General features: G+C 45.5%; 1 protein-coding gene across 2 annotated transcripts in view; it reads left to right on the forward strand.

Annotated features, from left to right (window-relative positions):
• The first annotated feature begins 2861 nt into the window (after positions 1-2861).
• Positions 2862-15119, forward strand: part of LOC135529227 (SH2/SH3 adapter protein Nck1-like) — an 86698-nt gene continuing 74440 nt past the window's right edge. For both annotated transcript variants that reach the window (XM_064958075.1, XM_064958076.1), the window contains exon 1: positions 2862-3056. The gene's annotated coding sequence lies outside the window, so the exon portion shown is untranslated. The remainder of the gene's footprint in view (positions 3057-15119) is intronic.

Consider the following 15119-nt stretch of genomic DNA (forward strand, 5'->3'; position numbering starts at 1 on the left):
AACTGTTCGCTGCTCTGGCCCCCCAATGGTGGAACAAACTCCCTCACGACGCTAGGACAGCGGAGTCAATCACCACCTTCCGGAGACACCTGAAACCCCACCTCTTTAAGGAATACCTAGGATAGGATAAAGTAATCCTTCTCACTCCCCCCCCTTAAATGATGTCATAAGGTGAATTCACCAATTTGTAAGTCGCTCTGGATAAGAGCGTCTGCCAAATGACTTAAATGTAATGTAATGTACCTTTTGATTCAAGACATTTCAGCTTTTCATTTTTAATACGTTTTGTAAAAATGTCAAAAAACATAATTCCACATTGACATGATGGGATATTGTGTGTAGGCCAGCGACCAAAAGATCTAACACAACATAGTATGTAAATAGTCAAGGGGTTTGAATACTTTCTGGAGGCTCTGTATGTTAAGAGGTGACATCACCAGTACAGTTTTTTTACACTGATATTGATTTGTCATCCCGGTGCCGGGTTACCTTCAGATGAGCCTCGTTTAGCAGAACAACATCGCGTTGGTGACAATCCACCATCCATGGGGTTATATTCATTTTTGTAGGCCAAATCGTTCGTAGGGATACAGATGTTTTCTTAAGACAGATTTTAGAGATGCCTCCTGGTCTGAGAAAGAATGTATGTTTTTATATATATATCATTAGTTATATGCAGGTCATGAGGCCCCCTAATGTGAGGTCTGAGGTCATTTTCTCATCTGCCTGAAGGTAAGTCCGCCAGTACAGCGCAGACCTCTCGCCTCGACGAGACTAAGTCCACATTCCAAACACTTAAAAAGACACACCCTATCCCCTCAGCCCTCAAATTAAGTGGACACTTCTGATGACATATCATGATGTCTGACGAGTTGACACTTGCAGGGTAAAGGGCGAGGGAGGAAGGAATGATTTGTAAATGGACTGCACTTGGCCGGAAATTCATCACTCGTTCATCCCGCGATGATTGTGTTTTCAGTGCTTTCTATGCGTCAATTATGATTGCAAGTTATCTTAAATTAACTGTATCATTATTAATATATGCCTACTGTATGATAACTAGAACATTAATTAGCTAACTAACATTAGCCTGCCTAGCTACTTCTGAAGAAGGAAAATGTTCAATTTCTACAATTTGCAAAATTTAACCAAACTAAAACATAATTACATTTATGAGATGTGTTTGTGCATTAGTAGTAAAAGTAGTATTTACATTCGTTTTTACTTAAACTTCTATTTTGAATCCATATTGACGTTGAGTTAAGTTTTTGTCGGACAATCATCGCAAATTTAATTATGTGGCGTTTCAGGCCCCGAAGTGAACCTAATTTTTCACTCGCAAACTCCGTTAAAAACCAGGGCTGAGGGGCTTACGTCCCTTACTTGGCTAATCATTTGGACCGAGGACAAATATGGACGCGGGGATTCCCATAAGAGCATAGGGTTTAGGACTGAGGACGGTCTACTTTGATTTGAAACTCAGGCTAAGAAGAGGCAGAGACGTTGAGGGTATATATACTTTCTACAGGTTTGTACACTGACCAAAACGTTGATTCCTACCTTGTCACACTTTGCGGTGTCGCCACGGCCTCATCAATAGGCACACACTGTCACACAACCTAAATAAATAGATCTTAAAAAAACATGTAAATATTGATTTAGAAATGTGTTTCTAAATGCCCCAGGAGGTAAAGAGAAGTGCACCAATGCGTTTCCAAATATCACAGACAAACTTCTCAATCAAATGTGTAGAATAAAAAAACATTGCAGAAATACAACAGAGATCAGTAGATTACCATAATAGTATTGTCTGGACAAGACACAACCATAATAGAATGCCATGGTGGTAAAGGAAATGCCCTCTTCGACAGCAGGAACCCACTATCAGACTTCTAGTTGGACAACCTGCCAATTATAGTGATTGATACATTAATCATTTATTAATTTATTTCAGAGAAATAATGCTGCTGATATACAATACTAGGCTTATATATGCTGGTGATACACTTAGCCTTACCTTACCGTGGTGGGAAAAGTACCCAATTGTCGTACCTAAGTAAAAGTAAAGATCTCTTATTAGAAAATGACTAAAGTAAAAGTGAAAGTCACCCAGTGAAATACCACTTGAGTAAAAGTATGTTAATTACTTGGTTTTAAATAAACGTAAGTATCAAAAGTAAATGTAATTACTCAAATATACTTACGTATCAAAATAGAATTATAAATCATTTCAATTCTTATATTAAGCAAACCAGATGGCACGATTTATTTTATTTCTGGATAGTCAGGGGCACACTCCAACACAGACAAACTAAGCATTTGTGTTTGGCAAGTCCGCCAGATCAGAGGTAGTAGGGATGACCAGGGATGTTCTCTTAATAAGTGCATGAATTAGACCATTTTTCTGTCCCGATAAGCATTAAACATGTAATGAGTACTTTTGGGTGTCAGGGAAATGTATGGAGTAAAAAGTACTGTAATGAAACAGGCAGGGAGCAGGCCTCGAACCCTCGACCTTCTAGCCCGATGTCCAGCGCGCTAAAAGCATGCAGTACATTATCATAACATTATAAGTTACAGTACATTATTTTCTTTAGGAATGTAGTGCAGTAAAACATAAATAAATAGTAAATACAGATACTTAAAATGTATTTACTTAATTGTACTTCATACCACTTTCTACATGAGAGCACATATGGAAATAGAAAATGTGTCTGATGGAAAAATAAATATTTCATATCAATGGGATTGTTGCGGCGGCACCAGTTTGATTGACACTGACATCGTCCAATAACAATACGATGTTTCCCCTGCGACAACCAATAGGAGTTGTGCATCGTGAACATCTCCAAAGAGCTGGCGTCGTGCTGGAAACCAGGAGGCTAGCTAGCTCTTTCCAAAAAGGCATATGATAAACAGCCAGCGAGCTAGCTAGGTTTTGGTCCTATCTAGTCACCATCCATCTACACCGGCGTCTCAAATCCCCCTTTTCAGTATAATATGGTGATTTCATCAAGCAAAAACGGACAGGTGCGGCCTATCAGCTAAATTCACAGGTAAGAAGACCAGCGGGGTCTGTGATGTTCATTATGCGTTTTAATTAGCTTCGCCAACTAGCCTGTTTTCGGCTAACAGTAGCTAGCTAGGTTGGCTACACTTCTCTGACCTAAAATCTGGAATAGGGGTGGGGGTACGGCTTGCCAATAAAATACAGTCCTATTTTTTAACGTTGTAGCTAAATGTTTGATAAATAGTATATTGACTAGTTTCACATCAACGCTTACTTCACAAGGCAACTCACTGGCTAACGTTAGATGACTCAATGTTAGTGTTAGCCACCAGGCTAGCCAGAGTGACAACTAACTTGGCTGGCTTTGATTGTTCTGTCTCACGGATTCAGTTTTATGCGATACCATTCAATTAGAAGACATCTAAATTATTATTATTATTATTGGTCAGAAACTCGGTCATAATTGGGGCTGTTGTCTTACATTTTGTCAAGGCATTTTAAACTTGGAATGCTTATTAGTTAACCAGCCAATTTACTGCATAACTAGTTGGCTAACTAGCCAGGCTACCCTTTTTTTGTTGTTGTAAGATTTCCATAGCCATTTGCCACTCAGTAACGGTTCACGGGTTCCCCTACCAAGAGCTGGCTGACTGATCTTTAGTGCCCCTTTCAAGAGCTAGCTGACTGATCTTTAGTACCCCTGGCTGACTGATCTTTAGTACCCCTGGCTGACTGATCTTTAGTGCCCCTTTCAAGAGCTAGCTGACTGATCTGTAGTGCCCCTTTCAAGAGCTAGCTGACTGATCTTTAGTGCCCCTTTCAAGAGCTAGCTGACGGATCTTTAGTGCCCCTTTCAAGAGCTAGCTGACGGATCTTTAGTACCCCTATCAAAGAGCTAGCTGACTGATCTTTAGTGCCCCTTTCAAGAGCTAGCTGACTGATCTTTAGTGCCCCTTTCAAGAGCTAGCTGACTGATCTTTAGTGCCCCTTTCAAGAACTAGCTGACTGATCTTTAGTGCCCCTATCAAAGAGCTAGCTGACTGATCTTTAGTACCCCTAGCTGACTGATCTTTCACTCACGACTGTGGAAAACCATTGATTGTCATCTGGACCTTGCCATATTTTCCAAATGACATAGCTAGTTAACCCAACCAAGCTGGGTTAGCCTTACAGTCTGGCACGTTACCTGTGTTTTAGCTGTTTAAACTCTAGCCAACCATGTTATCAAACTTAGCTTTTTGACAGAACGGGTTGGATCAAATACATTTTTTTTTTTTTTTTTAAATGCAGAAGTCCTCATTAAAATAGTTCCTCTTTATCAAAACAACTGACATAATGAGATGCAGTCTGTTAATTAACATGACTGCCCATCACTGCCATACATGGGTTATGTAGCATGTTTGTCTTGTCAGAGGGAACTCCTGGACTAGAACATAATGTATTACATGCTCATAGTGAATATGCAGGGTGCCAATGCCAAGCAACTATTCTCCTTGCCACCGCAAGACAAATACATCAGAGCATCTGCGCATGCAATTGAACGTCACTAGCCGAAACCGCTGTCATTTGAGGGGGCTTGATTGATTTCGCCCGGGCCCCTGTATAGGCGGGTTTTGTTTCGGTTGAACGTTGATTGCATTCGATTTGGAAGTGGGTTGCCTTCCGGGTCGCGAGTTAAGTTCCACGTTCAAAGCTCACGGTGAAGTCTGCTCAAAACAAAAGTTGGTAATTAATCACGTGTAGTAATTAGTAGCATTCGGTGTTCTCATGAAAAAAGGAATTGCTTTTGGGAAAAAAAATGCTTTATCAGAAAATTCAAACCATTCTATTTGATCGAAAATAGATGTATGTGTCTGGACGATGCACCATGCTACCTTGTTGACAACATGACTCGTCTCCTCCGCTTTCGTCCTTTTCAAGTGACGGGCCTATGCCCGGCTACCCACGGTTCAGCATAATCGAATCCGCCCATTGTCCAGTCATGCCACAGCACTGTGAACCACAGTACTGTGAACCGCGGCACATTGAAGCATATGATTGGTCTAGTTATGGAAGGGGTCAAGGAGATTTGATGCGCGATTTAAAGAAACGCCCCTCAAGATTAGAGTGGAGCAGAATGGAGAGGGAACGTTCTCCGCTGAGTTTATACTATAACTGTAAAGAGTAGCACGGTAGCACGGTTTTATGTACAATATTGTCTACAAAATTAGGTTGCTGTGACACTCGTTCCTATTGCAGAATGCAGCCTTTTGACAGCATAACGTTAATTTAATTCACACATGTATTAGTCCCCTTGTTTTGTGGTTTGTCATTAGGCTTTGCCATAGAAAAGGGAGCAGGCTGACCTATAGTATGTTTTAGCAGGAAAGTTTTGGTAAGGTGGCCTGATTTTTAACTATGAAAATAATTTGGTCACACATTGGGGATCCAGAAGTGGCAATATTGACATTTTAGTATTGTGGAGATGGTAGGGGGACTCACAACTCACAAATATATCATTTTTTAATCTGTAAAGTAAATTGGTGGCAGATACCCTAAACTAATAGGCATAAATGACCTGAGTAATGATATTCATTATATTTTTCTTTAAAGTTGGGTGATTTTGAGAAATGAATTGTTATAAACAAGAACATTTTCCAACACTCAGCACTAGGGAAACAGATGAGGGGTGGCCAACCCTCCTGGAGAGCCTGCAGGTCTTTCTTCCAGCCATGTTTTAAAGACTTCACCCAAAATGCTAAATGTTTGTGACCTTACCTTGAAAGCAATCTATGATTTGGTTCCTCATAACCATCAACCATTAATATCAACTTTTCCTGTGCAGCGCCTTGGTGTAGTGGTAACATTTCACAGCACGTGTCTCCTTTCCACCTGAGAACCGGGATCAATCCCTGCTTCCGACCTTCCCACAGTTTCCCCCCATTTGCCGATCTCCCCATATAATGTCATTACTGTCTGAATAAGGTGTCAAACTACCTAAATAAACAAACAAAAAGTATTGGCGTACTTAAAATATAATCTGCCAACAATCTCAACAAAGTCATTATCATCTGCTCTTCATAGCTGACTAACCTGGGAAACCAGCTCTGCTCTTCACAGCTGACTAACCTGGGAAACCAGCTCTGCTCTTCATAGCTGACTAACCTGAAAAACCAGCTCTGCTCTTCATAGCTGACTAACCTGGGAAACCAGCTCTGCTCTTCATAGCTGACTAACCTGGGAAACCAGCTCTGCTATTCATAGCTGACTAACCTGGGAAACCAGCTCTGCTCTTCATAGCTGACTAACCTGGGAAACCAGCTCTGCTCTTCATAGCTGACTAACCTGGGAAACCAGCTCTGCTGACTAACCTGGAAAAGCAGCTCTGGTCTTCATAGCTGACTAACCTGAGAAACCAGCTCTGCTCTTCATAGCTGACTAACCTGGGAAACCAGCTCTGCTCTTCATAGCTGACTAACCTGGGAAACCAGCTCTGCACTTCATAGCTGACTAACCTGAGAAACCAGCTCTGCTGACTAACCTGGGAAACCAGCTCTGCACTTCATAGCTGACTAACCTGGGAAACCAGCTCTGCTCTTCATAGCTGACTAACCTGGGAAACCAGCTCTGCTCTTCATAGCTGACTAACCTGGGAAACCAGCTCTGCTCTTCATAGCTGACTAACCTGGGAAACCAGCTCTGCTCTTCATAGCTGACTAACCTGGGAAACCAGCTCTGCCCTTCATAGCTGACTAACCTAGGAAACCAGCTCTGCCCTTCATAGCTGACTAACCTGGGAAACCAGCTCTGCTCTTCATAGCTGACTAACCTGGGAAACCAGCTCTGCCCTTCATAGCTGACTAACCTGAGAAACCAGCTCTGCACTTCATAGCTGACTAACCTGGGAAACCAGCTCTGCTCTTCATAGCTGACTAACCTGGGAAACCAGCTCTGCTCTTCATAGCTGACTAACCTGAAAAACCAGCTCTGCTCTTCATAGCTGACTAACCTGGGAAACCAGCTCTGCTCTTCATAGCTGACTAACCTGGGAAACCAGCTCTGCCCTTCATAGCTGACTAACCTGAGAAACCAGCTCTGCTGACTAACCTGGGAAACCAGCTCTGCACTTCATAGCTGACTAACCTGAAAAACCAGCTCTGCTCTTCATAGCTGGCTAACCTGGGAAACCAGCTCTGCTCTTCATAGCTGACTAACCTGAGAAACCAGCTCTGCTGACTAACCTGAGAAACCAGCTCTGCTGACTAACCTGAGAAACCAGCTCTGCTGACGAACCTGGGAAACCAGCTCTGTACTTCATAGCTGACTAACCTGAGAAACCAGCTCTGCTGACTAACCTGAGAAACCAGCTCTGCTGACTAACCTGAGAAACCAGCTCTGCTGACTAACCTGTGAAACCAGCTCTGCTGACTAACCTGAGAAACCAGCTCTGCTGACTAACCTGAGAAACCAGCTCTGCTGACTAACCTGAGAAACCAGGTCTGCTGACTAACCTGGGAAACCAGCTCTGCTGACTAACCTGAGAAACCAGCTCTGCTGACTAACCTGAGAAAGCAGCTCTGCTGACTAACCTGGGAAACCAGCTCTGCTGACTAACCTGAGAAACCAGCTCTGCACTTCATAGTGACTAACCTGAGAAAGCAGCTCTGCTGACTAACCTGGGAAACCAGCTCTGCTGACTAACCTGGGAAACCAGCTCTGCTGACTAACCTGGGAAACCAGCTCTGCTGACTAACCTGGGAAACCAGCTCTGCTGACTAACCTGGGAAGCCAGCTCTGATCTTCATAGCTGACTAACCTGAGAAACCAGCTCTGCTGACTAACCTGAGAAACCAGCTCTGCTGACTAACCTGAGAAACCAGCTCTGCTGACTAACCTGAGAAACCAGCTCTGCTGACTAACCTGAGAAAGCAGCTCTGCTGACTAACCTGAGAAAGCAGCTCTGCTGACTAATGTGAGAAACCAGCTCTGCTGACTAACCTGAGAAACCAGCTCTGCACTTCATAGTGACTAACCTGTGAAACCAGCTCTGCTGACTAACCTGGGAAACCAGCTCTGCTGACTAACCTGAGAAAGCAGCTCTGCTGACTAACCTGAGAAACCAGCTCTGCTGACTAACCTGAGAAACCAGCTCTGCTGACTAACCTGAGAAACCAGCTCTGCTGACTAACCTGGGAAACCAGCTCTGCTGACTAACCTGAGAAAGCAGCTCTGCTGACTAACCTGAGAAAGCAGCTCTGCTGACTAACCTGAGAAACCAGCTCTGCTGACTAACCTGAGAAACCAGCTCTGCTGACTAACCTGAGAAAGCAGCTCTGCTGACTAACCTGGGAAACCAGCTCTGCTGACTAACCTGAGAAACCAGCTCTGCACTTCATAGTGACTAACCTGGGAAACCAGCTCTGCTGACTAACCTGAGAAACCAGCTCTGCTGACTAACCTGAGAAACCAGCTCTGCTGACTAACCTGAGAAACCAGCTCTGCTGACTAACCTGAGAAACCAGCTCTGCTGACTAACCTGAGAAACCAGCTCTGCTGACTAACCTGAGAAACCAGCTCTGCTGACTAACCTGAGAAACCAGCTCTGCTGACTAACCTGGGAAACCAGCTCTGCTGACTAACCTGAGAAAGCAGCTCTGCTGACTAACCTGAGAAAGCAGCTCTGCTGACTAACCTGAGAAAGCAGCTCTGCTGACTAACCTGAGAAACCAGCTCTGCTGACTAACCTGAGAAACCAGCTCTGCTGACTAACCTGAGAAACCAGCTCTGCTGACTAACCTGGGAAACCAGCTCTGCTGACTAACCTGAGAAACCAGCTCTGCACTTCATAGTGACTAACCTGGGAAACCAGCTCTGCTGACTAACCTGAGAAACCAGCTCTGCTGACTAACCTGAGAAACCAGCTCTCTGACTGACTAACCTGAGAAAGCAGCTCTGCTGACTAACCTGAGAAAGCAGCTCTGCTGACTAACCTGAGAAACCAGCTCTGCTGACTAACCTGAGAAACCAGCTCTGCTGACTAACCTGAGAAACCAGCTCTGCTGACTAACCTGAGAAAGCAGCTCTGCTGACTAACCTGAGAAACCAGCTCTGCTGACTAACCTGAGAAACCAGCTCTGCACTTCATAGTGACTAACCTGGGAAACCAGCTCTGCTGACTAACCTGAGAAACCAGCTCTGCTGACTAACCTGAGAAACCAGCTCTGCTGACTAACCTGAGAAACCAGCTCTGCTGACTAACCTGAGAAACCAGCTCTGCTGACTAACCTGGGATACCAGCTCTGCTGACTAACCTGAGAAACCAGCTCTGCTGACTAACCTGAGAAACCAGCTCTGCTGACTAACCTGAGAAACCAGCTCTGCTGACTAACCTGAGAAACCAGCTCTGCTGACTAACCTGAGAAAGCAGCTCTGCTGACTAATTAATACATAGTAGAATTATGCCTTAATAACCTGGGGAACCAGCTCTGCTGACTAACCTGAGAAACCAGCTCTGCACTTCATAGCTGACTAACCTGGGAAACCAGCTCTGCTGACTAACCTGAGAAACCAGCTCTGCACTTCATAGTGACTAACCTGGGAAACCAGCTCTGCTGACTAATCTGGGAAGCCAGCTCTGATCTTCATAGCTGACTAACCTGAGAAACCAGCTCTGCTGACTAACCTGAGAAACCAGCTCTGCTGACTAACCTGAGAAACCAGCTCTGCTGACTAACCTGAGAAAGCAGCTCTGCTGACTAACCTGAGAAACCAGCTCTGCTGACTAACCTGAGAAACCAGCTCTGCTGACTAACCTGAGATACCAGCTCTGCTGACTAACCTGAGAAACCAGCTCTGCTGACTAACCTGAGAAACCAGCTCTGCTGACTAACCTGGGAAACCAGCTCTGCTGACTAACCTGAGAAAGCAGCTCTGCTGACTAACCTGAGAAAGCAGCTCTGCTGACTAACCTGGGAAACCAGCTCTGCTGACTAACCTGAGAAACCAGCTCTGATCTTCATAGCTGACTAACCTGAGAAACCAGCTCTGATCTTCATAGCTGACTAACCTGAGAAACCAGCTCTGCTCTTCATAGCTGACTAACCTGGGAAACCAGCTCTGCTCTTCATAGCTGACTAACCTGAGAAACCAGCTCTGCTCTTCATAGCTGACTAACCTGGGAAACCAGCTCTGCTCTTCATAGCTGACTAACCTGAGAAACCAGCTCTGTGACTAATTTGAGAAACCATCTCTGCTCTTCATTGCTGACTAACCTGAGATACCAGCTCTGATCTTCATAGCTAACTTTGAAAAGACTGTTGATGAGTGACGCAACATTTTGACATGTTTGGCCGGTACCGATATCCGATATATTTTCCTTGCTATAAAAAAACGATACTGATAACCGATATTTAACATTTTAGTGGCCTTTTTAAGCATTCTTGTACAGTTAAATAGTTAAAACACACACACATGGACACGATCTAAGGCACTGCACCTCAGTGCAAGAGGTTGTCACTACAGTCCCTGGTTCGAATCCAGGCTGTATCACATCCGGCCGTGATTGGGAGTCCCATAGGGCGGCGCACAATTGGCCCAGCGTTTTCTGGATGTGGCCAGGGTAGAAAACCTATGTTGTGCTGTTTCGTTGTTCAGTCATTTAATTCTCAACCAGGATTTCTATGGAACGCCATTTGGGTCTTCGTGTCAAATAAACTTGTTGACCAATCAGGACCTGAATATGACTGCACGTCCACATAAAGTCAGTTAAGAACAAATTCTTATTTTCAATGACGGCCTAGGAACAGTGGGTTAACTGCCTGTTCAGGGGCAGAACGACAGAATTGTACCTTGTCAGCTCGGGGATTCGAACTTGCAACCTTTCGGTTACTAGTCCAACGCTCTAACCACTAGGCTACCCTGCCGCCCCACATCTGTTTCAGTGGCGCTGCAGTTAGCCGGCTAACATCTGTTTCAGTGGCGCTGCAGTTAGCCGGCTAACATCTGTTTCAGTGGCGCTGCAGTTAGCCGGCTAACACCTGTTTCAGTCGCGCTGCAGTTAGCTAAAATAACCCTAATTTATAAGACCGTTCTTATTTGATTAATGGTGGTCGGACCCATCTATGTGAAGCTAGCCACAATAGTGGACTTCGCAGTTAGCCTTCAAAATAAAAGTATTTTATTGACAGTGATGCTAATTAATACATAGTAGAATTATGCCTTAATTGAATAGATCAGGCTAAACGAGGTTGGAACGTTATTTAAAATCAACAAAAGACTAATTGTTTATTTGACAAATCTGTTGAAATCACCCTGGATATATTAGACTTTAGAATTGCATTTGGGGCATCCTTATTTCACTCTACAGCCTTACCTATGGGTTGTGGATCAATGACATGGGGCATCAGTCTACTCAACCCAATGTCTCCAGTCTGCCCTACTGGCAACCCAATGTCTCCAGTCTGCTCTACTGGCAACCCAATGTCTACTGGCAACCCAATGTCTACTGGCAACCCAATGTCTACTGGCAACCCAATGTCTACTGGCAACCCAATGTCTCCAGTCTGCCCTACTGGCAACCCAATGTCTCCAGTCTGCTCTACTGGCAAACCAATGTCTCCAGTCTGCCCTACTGGCAACCCAATGTCTCCAGTCTGCTCTACTGGCAACGCAATGTCTCCAGTCTGCTCTACTGGCAACCCAATGTCTACTGGCAACCCAATGTCTCCAGTCTGCCCTACTGGCAACCCAATGTCTACTGGCAACCCAATGTCTACTGGCAACCCAATGTCTCCAGTCTGCCCTACTGGCAACCCAATGTCTCCAGTCTGCCCTACTGGCAACCCAATGTCTCCAGTCTGCTCTACTGGCAACGCAATGTCTACTGGCAACCCAATGTCTCCAGTCTGCCCTACTGGCAACCCAATGTCTACTGGCAACCCAATGTCTACTGGCAACCCAATGTCTACTGGCAACCCAATGTCTCCAGTCTGCCCTACTGGCAACCCAATGTCTCCAGTCTGCTCTACTGGCAACCCAATGTCTACTGGCAACCCAATGTCTCCAGTCTGCCCTACTGGCAACCCAATGTCTACTGGCAACGCAATGTCTCCAGTCTGCTCTACTGGCAACGCAATGTCTCCAGTCTGCCCTACTGGCAACCCAATGTCTCCAGTCTGCCCTACTGGCAACCCAATGTCTCCAGTCTGCTCTACTCATCATGATATTCTCTTGATTTCAATATTTCCCATTCTGTCTTCACTGGAAAACATATATGTGAGTGTGTGGGGCAGGGGGCCCGTTGCAGCTGGTCAATATTGTACTTTCCCTCTTCAGAAATGAAGGTTCCGTGGATGGGAAGAGGGAGACTGTATCCCAGGGTGCTGGGGGAGGGAGCTATAGCTCGCTAGGGGGAGGGGGTTAAGGCAAGCTAGGCTATTTATAAAGGGCTGTTTCCTTTAAGGCTAAAAGTCACTCCCAGTCCATTGAGTGAGAGATTTATTGAACTGGCAATAACTGGCCACTGGGAGCCTCTAGCCCTGTGGAGAAGTAATTTCCCCCTCCCACTATGTGTCACTCTCTCCCAGGCCTCAGCCCCTTCCCCAGGCCCTTGCCTGCTCCCTGAGGCCTACGGTGTGCAGCAACAGTTAGTAAGGGGACCCCTGCTCCACTTCCCCCTCCCGCTATGTGTCACTCTCCCCCAGGCCTCAGCCCCTTCCCCAGGCCCTTGCCTGCTCCCTGAGGCCTACGGTGTGCAGCAACAGTTAGCAAGGGGACCCCTGCTCCACTTCCCCCTCCCGCTATGTGTTGCTCCCCAGGCCCTCCCCCAGGCCTCAGCTCCACTTCCCCCTCCCCCTTCCCCAGGCCCTTGCCTGCTCCCTGAGGCCTACGGTGTGCAGCAACAGTTAGCAAGGGGACCCCTGCTCCACTTCCCCCTCCCGCTATGTGTTGCTCTCCCCCAGGCCTCAGCCCCTTCCCCAGGCCCTTGCCTGCTCCCTGAGGCCTACGGTGTGCAGCAACAGTTAGCAAGGGGACCCCTGCTCCACTTCCCCCTCCCGCTATGTGTCACTCTCCCCCAGGCCTCAGCCCCTTCCCCAGGCCCTTGCCTGCTCCCTGAGGCCTACGGTGTGCAGCAACAGTTAGCAAGGGGACCCCTGCTCCACTTCCCCCTCCCGCTATGTGTCGCTCTTCCCCAGGCCCTTGCCTGCTCCCTGAGGCCTACAGTGTGCAGCAACTTCCCAGCCCTCTACCAACAGCCATGTGGTGCAGTGCAGGTCTTGACATTGCAGTGATGTGGCTTTATTTACTTAATGTGTGTCTCATTCACAAGCCTTGCATCCTGCCTCGTGCTGCGCTGCTCTGCCTCGAGCGCTAGGCCAGCTAGCATTACCCACATTGTACAGACTAGTTTTGCACTGAAACTGTATCAAAAACAGACCCTACAAAGTGGTGACTAGCCTAATAGGTGGCAGGTCAAATCAAATTTATTTGTCATATACACATGGTTAGCAGATGTTAATACGAGTGTAGCGAAATGCTTGTGCTTCTAGTTCCGACAATGCCAGGAGTAATCTAGCAATTCCAAAACTACTACCTTATAGACACAAGTGTAAGTGTAAGGGGATAAAGAATATGTACATAAAGATATATGAATGAGTGATGGTACAGAGCAGCATAGGCAAGATACAGTAGATGGTATCGAGTACAGTATATACATATGAGATGAGTATGTAAACAAAGTGGTATAGTTTAAAGTGGCTAGTGATACATGTATTACATAAGGATGCAGTCGATGATATAGAGTACAGTATATACGTAAACATATGAGATGAATAATGTAGGGTATGTAAACATTATATTAAGTAGCATTGTTTAAAGTGGCTAGAGATATATTTTACATCAATTCCCATTATTAAAGTGGCTGGAGTTGAGTCAGTGTGTTGGCAGCAGCCACTCAATGTTAGTGGTGGCTGTTTAACAGTCTGATGGCCTTGAGATAGAAGCTGTTTTTCAGTCTCTCGGTCCCAGCTTTGATGCACCTGTACTGATCTCGCCTTCTGGACGATAGCGGGGTGAACAGGCAGTGACTCGGGTGGTTGTTGTCCTTGATGATCTTTATGGCCTTCCTGTGACATTGGGTGGTGTAGGTGTCCTGGAGGGCAGGTAGTTTGCCCCCGGTGATGCGTTGTGCAGACCTCACTACCCTCTGGAGAACCTTGTGGGCGGAGCAGTTGCCGTACCAGGCGGTGATACAGCCCAACAGGATGCTCTCGATTGTGCATCTGTAGAAGTTTGTTTGCTTTTGGTGACAAGCCAAATTTCTTCAGCCTCCTGAGGTTGAAGAGGCGCTGCTGCGCCTTCTTCACGATGCTGACTGTGTGGGTGGACCAATTCAGTTTTTCTGTGATGTGTACGCCGAGGAACTTAAAACCTACTACCCTCTCCACTACTGTTCCATCTCCCTCTGCTGTTTCCTGAAGTCCACAATCATCTCCTTAGTTTTGTTGTCGTTGAGTGTGAGGTTATTTTCCTGACAACACACTCCGAGGTAGAGTCCTGGAGCCGACAAGGTGAAAAATGTCACTGTGCCCTTGAGCAAGGTGCATAAAGATGGCGGCCCCCATTGCCTCATTGGCTAAGTTCAGCGTATCGCTACTTTTTTGTTTAGTTTGTTTCTTCTTGTATCGCCGTTAGCGCGGTATACATGATCTCAATTTTAGCTCCAAGACGACGGCAATTTATAAAAAAGCGAAAAAGTAGATTGTGCTGATTTTTTAGTTGCGCCATAGTTTCAAAACTCTGTAGATGGTGTTCAAACGATGACGTCATATCTGAATTCCTCCATCTTTATGCACCTTCGTGCTCCTGGACAATGACGCGTGTGTCTCGGGGAGATGGGATATACAAGAAACAGATGTGATAATATACCTAATATAAGCACCCCCAAATAATAATAATTAGTTTGTTAGAGAATAACCGTAAAATATGAAGACCCTTAGATTTTAAAAACTGAAATATCACATTCACATAAGTATTCAGTCAGTACTTTGTTGAAGGACCTTTGGCAGTGATTACAGCCTGGAGTCTTCTTGGGTATGACTACATGCTTGGCACACCTGTATTTGGAGAGTTT

This window comes from Oncorhynchus masou, unplaced genomic scaffold, assembly GCF_036934945.1.
Source record: "Oncorhynchus masou masou isolate Uvic2021 unplaced genomic scaffold, UVic_Omas_1.1 unplaced_scaffold_1124, whole genome shotgun sequence".
NCBI lineage: Eukaryota > Metazoa > Chordata > Actinopteri > Salmoniformes > Salmonidae > Oncorhynchus > Oncorhynchus masou.